This window comes from Lithobates pipiens, unplaced genomic scaffold (assembly GCF_037356315.1).
Source record: "Lithobates pipiens isolate NorthernLeopardFrog02 unplaced genomic scaffold, aLitPip1_a1.2 Scaffold_1, whole genome shotgun sequence".
NCBI lineage: Eukaryota > Metazoa > Chordata > Amphibia > Anura > Ranidae > Lithobates > Lithobates pipiens.
Genome location: NW_027507685.1, coordinates 171,165,483 through 171,172,836, shown reverse-complemented (window position 1 = coordinate 171,172,836; position 7,354 = coordinate 171,165,483).

Genomic DNA, 7,354 nt, shown 5'->3' with positions numbered 1-7,354 from the left:
GCAGCCGTTCTGCTTCGCCTAGATAAAAAAAAAAAAAAAGTAAAAAATAAAGTGCCATCCTCCCCAGCAGTGCCATCCATCCTCCCCCAGCAGTGCCATCCTGCCCCAGTGCCATCCGCCCCAGTGCCATCCACCCCAGTGCCATCCACCCCAGTGCTACCTGCCCCCAGTGCCATCCACCCCAGTGCTACCTGCCCCCAGTGCCATCCACCCCAGTGCTACCTGCCCCCAGTGCCATCCACCCCAGTGCTACCTGCCCCCAGTGCCACCTGTTGTCAGTGCCATTTGTCACCAGTGCCATCTGTCATCAGTGCCACGTATAAGTGCCATCTGTCATCAGTGCCACGTGTCATCAGTGCCACATAGTGCCATCTGTCATCAGTGCCACGTATTAGTGCCATCTGTCATCAGTGCCACGTATCAGTGCCATTTGTCATCAGTGCCACCTGTCAGTGTCACGTGCCATCTGTTGTCAGTGTCACGTGTCATCAATGCCACCTATCAGTGCCATCTGTCATCAGTGTCACGCGTCATCGGTGCCATGTATTAGTGCCATCTGTCATCGGTGGCACGTATTAGTGCCACGTGTCTTCAGTGCCACGTATTAGTGCCACGTGTCTTCAGTGCCACGTATTAGTGCCACGTGTCTTCAGTGCCACGTATAAGTGCCACATATTAGTGCCATCTGTCATCAGTGCCACATATTAGTGCCATCTGTCATCAGTGCCACGTGTCATCAGTGCCACGTATAAGTGTCATCATTGCCACGTATCAGTGCCATCTGTCATCAGTGTCACGTGTCATTGTCCTGGTGCTTCAAAAGTGTAATAAATAGTCAACAAGTTAGATGTGTAATTTATGTTCCTAGAACATGTGATGGCGCTACCTGCATGTTGGGCCTCTCTATGTGGCCAGGCTGTGAAAAAGTCCCACACATGTGGTATTGTAATACTCAGGAGGAGTAGCAGAATTTTTTGGGGGGTGTCATTTGTGGTATACACATGCCATGTGAGAGAAATAACCTATTACAATGACAATTTTGTGGAGAAAAAAAAATAAGAAAAATCTTAATTTTGCAAAGAATTGTGGGAAAAATATCACAACATCAAAAAGCTCACTATGCCTCTTACTAAATACCTTGGAATGTCTACTTTCCAAAAAGGAGTCATTTGGGGGGTATTTGTACTTTCCTGACTTGTTCGGGTCACAAGAAGTGAGATAGTCCACCAGTACATCAGATGTGATCAATTTTGTGCGATTCGCACCACAGCTTGTAGACTCTCTAACTTTCACAAAGACCAAATAATATCCACTAATTTGGGTTATTTTTACCAAAGACATGTAGCAGTATAAATTGTGGCCAAAATTTATGAAGAAAAATTAATAATTTGCATAATTCTGTCACAGAAACAAAGAAATATGCGTTTTTTTTCAACATTTTCGGTCTTTTTTCATTTATAGCGCAAAAAATAAAAACCCCAGAGGTGATCAAATACCACCAAAAGAAAGCTCTATTTGTGGGAAAAAAAGGACAAAAAATTCATTTGGGTACAGTGTTGCATGACTGAGTAATTGTCATTCAAAGTGTGAGAGCACCGAAAGCTGAAAATTGGTCTGGGCAGAAGGCTGTTTAAAGCGGGAGTCCACCGGGACTCCGCGTTTTTTTTTTTTTTTAAAAGCCAGCAGCTACAAATACTGCAGCTGCTGACTTTTAAATAGTGACACTTACCTGTCCAGTGCGCCCGCGATGTCGGCACCCGAAGCCGATCGCTCGCTCGTCTGGCGGGTCCTGCCGCCGCCATCTTGGGTATGGGAATCAGGAAATGGAGCCTTTCGGCTTCATTTCCCGGTTCCCTACTGCGCATGCGCGAGCTGCGCGGCGCAATCCGGACGGTCCCCGCTGCCTCTGGGAGCTGTGTGTTTCCCAGCAGGCAGCGGGGCACTTGCTGAAGGGGGCGGGCGCTTGCGGAAAGGGGCGTAACGTACGCCCCTTTCCGCAGAGAGCTAGCCCGGAAGTGGGTGCAGTTACCTGGATTATCCAGGTAACTGCACCCCCCTCCCCCCTGAAAGGTGCCGATTGTGGCGCCGGAGGGGGGGGGGATTCCGATGAGCGGAGGTCCATTTTAGGGTGGACCTCCGCTTTAAAGAGGAAGTAAACCCCTTCAAACCACTTTGACCTACAGGTAAGCCTAGATTAAGGCTTACCTGTAGGTCCAAGCAATATCTCCTAAACCTATATGGTTTAGGAGATATTTGCCCGAAAATGGGCACCGCTGTCTACGGCGCATGCGCCGTAGACAGCGGCGCGCAGGCGCACTAAATGCGGCAAATCCAAGAATGGATTTGCCTAATTTGTCGACTCCCGTGCGCATGCGCGGGAGTGACGTCATCGCGGCTTCGCCGAATGGCAGCGTCGGAGCTGCGAGACGCGACTCCCGTGCGCATGCGCGGGAGTGACGTCATCGCGGCTTCGCCGCTGTCATTGGTCGGAGCTGCGAGACGCCACCAGCAAGATGGATGCGGCGGACTACAGGGATCAGCGGCGACTTCGCTGGCTCCTGTGTCAGGTAAGTGACACATAATGAGCTACTATGCGATGCATAGTAGTCCATTATGCTTTACCTTTGCAGGGAAAAAAAGAGGAAGTAAACCCATCAGGGTTTACTTCCTCTTTAAGTGCCCAGTAAGCAAGTGGTTAAAGAATACACTCAAGAAGAGAAGTGGGTTCTGATTCTTTGATTTTATGCCACAGTGTTCAAGTCTTTTTGTAAAATTAAAAATCTAAGCCCACTTCTCTTCTTGACTAGATTTCTGAACACAGATGACTATCCAGTGGTGCCTTTATTACATCCTACATGAGAAGTTTTAAAGACCCTGCCAATTGATGCAAAATGCACACTTATGCCGCGTACACATGATCAAACAAGCGGGTGGAAAAGTCCGGCAAACTCAAGTCCGCCAGACAATCCCCCCGTGTGTAGCCTCCGGCATGCTTTTTTGACCCGAAAGTATGGCGGACTTAGAATGTAGTTTTTCACTCCAATCTTCCCGCCAGACTCGCATTTCGGTGGACAATCCGGCTGTGTGTATGCCAGTCCGCCGTACTTTTGAAGTGAACGGACTTTTCCCGCCCGGAGAAAAGTCCGCTCATTTCGAGCGGGTCTGCAGGTAGGCGGGGCCCGCGAAGGAGACGTCACTGGCCCCGCCGCCTGGTATGGACTTAAAGGGGAACCCCAACGCCGAAATAAAATCGGTGTGGGGGTCCCCCCAAAGTCCACAACAGACCCTTGTCCGAGCACGCTACCCGGCTGGCCAGGAAAGGAGGGGCGAGCGAGCGCCCCCCCTCCTGAGCCGTACCAGGCCGCTGCGCTGCCACTTGTATAGGGACAAGGGGCGGTGTCACATGGGTTGATGTCACATGGGTTGGTCACATGGGTTGATGTCACATGGCGACAGTCCCAGCATCCTCCGGGACTGTGACATCGTAAGGGGGCGGGGTCACCATGTGACACCAACCCATGTGACATCAACCCATGTGACACCGCCCCTTGTCCCTATATAAGTGGCAGCGCGTCCCTGGCATTGCGGCCGGAGAGAACGTCGAGTCAACTTCTCCAGGAGAAGAAGAAGAAGAAGAAGAAGAACTGAAGGCGGCGGCGGCGGCGGCGACAGAAGACCGGGCCACCGCCTGTAAAAGAGCTATAAGAAGGCGCGGTGGCCTGGCAGAAGAACCGAAGAGGGGGACAAGACCCCCGAAGTCGGAAGAAGAGGCCGCGGCGACGAAGAAGAAAGCCGGGCTCCTCTGCTAGTAAAAGAGCTACAAGAAGATAGCGGAGGAGTCCGGCGAGAAGACCCCCGAAGACGGAAGACCCCCGAAGCTGTGCAATAAATTATTTTATCTTGTGTGTTGTGGTTTTTTTTGTACTTTATTTTACAGGTGAATGGGTAGGGGTACATTGTACCCCATACTCATTCACATAGGGTGGGGGGCCGGTATCCGGGGGCCCCCTTATTAAAGGGGGCTCCCGGATTCCGATAAGCCCCCCACCCGCAGACCCCGACAACCAACGGCCAGGGTTGTCGGGAAGAGGCCCTTGTCCTCATCAACATGGGGACAAGGTGCTTTGAGGTGGGGGGGCCGCGCGCCCCCCCCCTTCCCCAGGGCACCCCCCTGGTATGGCTCAGGAGGGGGGGGGGGGCGCTCGCTCGCCCCTCCTTTCCTGGCCAGCCGGGTAGCGTGCTCGGACAAGGGTCTGTTGTGGACTTTGGGGGGACCCCCTACGCCGATTTTTTTCGGCGTTGGGGTTCCCCTTTAAGTCCATACCAGGCGGCGGGGCCAGCGACGTCTCCTTCGCGGGCCCCGCCTACCTGGAGACGCGCTTGAAATGAGCGGACTTTCCTCCGCGTGTGTGGGCGAGTCCGTTCATTTCAAAAGTAGGGCGGATAGTACGGCGGACTTAGTGCGCCGTATTAGTCCGCTGAAAAAGTGCTGTGTGTGGGCAAGTAGCCCGTTCGGGAAAGTCCGACGGACAGTCTGGCGGGAAGTCCGCCAGACTAAGTACGTCGGACAGACGGCTACGTGTGTACGCGGCTTTAGGTTGCCTTGTTTTCTGGGAGAAATCCTTCCTACCTAATAATAACTTAGACAACTAATCTAATATTTATTAGCCAGGGAGGTAAAACACCAGACAAGGGACAACCCTTACAAAGCTTTATTATTCCAGGACTTGATCACAGAAGAAACCAGCCAGACTAAGCATCATTCTGATATGTTTCACACAAGAAGGGTTTAATCATGGAAATCTAAGGCCGCGTACACACGGGCGGACTGTATGGCCTACTTAGTCCGTCGAAACACATTTCAACGGACAGTCCGCTCATGTGTGGGCTTCAGCGGACTTTTTCAGCGTGCAGTCTGGCGTACTAAGTATTTCGGATTTTTCGAAATACTGTCCGTCATACTTTGGTTTCAGCGGACAATCCGCTCGTCAGTAGGCTAGTTCGACGGACTAAGAATGGCGCATGCTCAGAAAGGATTTACACGGCGAAAGGTTGCATTGCTGTGTATTGGACTTCCTATTTCTAGTCCCGTCGTACGTGCTGTACACGTCATCGCGCAAGCTTTCGACGGACTGTTTGTGCATCCGTGTGTGGTCAAGTCCGTTCATTCGAAAGTAGGACGGACTGTCCGTCGGATTGTATGATGGACTAAGTAGGCCATACAGTCCGCCCGTGTGTACGCGGCTTTAGCCTCACCTCACATGCAATGTCAAGCTGCTGCTAACAAAGCAAACAGAATATTTACATGTGTTAAAAAGGGGATAAATTCCAGAAATAAAACCATAATTCTCCCGCCCTACAAGACTCTGGTCCAGCAGCACCTGGAGTATGCTGTCCAGTTCTGGGCACCAGTCCTCAGGAAGGATGTACTGGAAATGGAGTACAAAGAAGGGCAACAAAGCTAATAAAAGGTCTGGAGGATATTAGTTATGAGGAAAGTTTACGAGCACTGAACTTATTCTCTCTGGAGAAGAGACGATTGAGAGGGGATATGATTTTAATTTACAAATACCATACTGGTGACCCCACAATAGGGATAAAACTTTTTTGTGGGAGGGAGTTTAACAAGACACGTGGCCAAAAAAGAGGTTAAACTGTGTAGAGGGTTCTTTACGGCAAGGATGTGGTATTCCATCCACAGGCGGTGGTCTCAGCAGGGAGCATCGATAGTTTAAAAAAACGATTAGATAAGCACCTGGATGACCGCAACATACAGGGATATACAATGTAATACTGACATATGGTATAATCACACACGTAGGTTGGACTTGATGGACTTGTGTGTTTTTTCAACCTCACCTACTATATAACTATGTATGTTTCACCCAAAAAGGGCTTAATCTTAGAGATCTAAGATTAAGGCCTCTTTTAAGTGAAACATTTCAGAATGGGGCTTGGTCTGGTCAGCAAGTCCAGATCTAGGGGAGTGCTGAGGTGGGCTATGCCTCCCCTATTCTAGTTGTGCCCCCCAGATCTCTGAGAGTGCACTAATCCATGAGCCACTCTGATGGGGACAGTTGATGTAAGGGGATATTTGTTGATAAGGGGCACTCTGATAGGCAGAGTTGATGTAAGGGGGCACTTTGATGGTAATAGTTGATTTATGGGGCACTCTGAGGGAGGTAATTGGTATAAGGGGGCCCTGTGATGGGGACAGTGCATATAAGGGGGGACTTTGATGAGGACAACGGATGTAAGGGGGCCCTGAGATGGGGACCATGGTGTAAAGGGGTACTCTAATGAGGACCTTGAAGAAAAATGGGACTCTGGTAGGGACATAAAATAATTATTTGATCCCCTGCAGATTTTGTAAGTTTGCCCACTTACAAAGAATGAAGGTTCTATGACCTTTATAACAGGTGTATTTTAACCACTTAACGACCGCCGCATGCCATTGTACATCATTACAATGGCATGTACAGGCACAAGATGCGGATGCGGCGGTCCGGTTCGCTTCAGGAGCGATCCGGGATGAGGGGATGGCTGTTGGTTTCTGGCCATCCCCTCTAGATCGCTCCTGGCGAATGAGAAGCTTCCTCCCACTGTGTATTGTATACACAGGCAGGGAGGAAGTGATGTCATTCTCCTCGGGGCGGTCTTATTGACCGGACTACGAGGAGAGGACACAGTAAGTCTGCACCAAACACTACACTGACACTAACTAACACACAGGCACACAAACCCCCCCCCCGATCACCCCCCGATCGCCCTCCCGATCCTCCCCCTGCCCCCCCCCCCCAGTCACAGTGTCACTGATTGCAGTGATCATTTATTTACTGATCACTGCATTCAGTGTCAGTTGTAAAAGTAAAAAGTGTCAGGGCAGTTAGTGTTAGGTCCAGGGTAGCCCCCTACCACCCCCCCATAAAGATTTAACCCCCTGATTGCCCTTAGAGTTAACCCTTTCACCCCCTTTTGCCAGTGTCACTAAGCGATAATTTTTCTGATCGCTGCATTAGTGTCGCTAGGTAGCTAGTTATTTTCTTTAGGTTCACCGCCAGGTTTTTATAGCACTAGGTACCCCGATATACTACCCAATAACGGTTTTAACCCCCTGATTGCCCCTAGTTAACCCTTTCACCCCCTTTTGCCAGTGTCACTAAGCAATCTTTTTCTGATCGCTGCATTAGTGTCGCTAGTGTCGCTAGATAGCTAGGTAGCTAGTTATTTTTTTAGGTTCACCGCCAGATTTTTATAGCGCTAGGTACCCCGATATACTACCCAATAACGGTTTTAACCCCCTGATTGCCCCTAATTAACCCTTTTGCCCCCTTTTGCCAGTGTCACTAAGCGA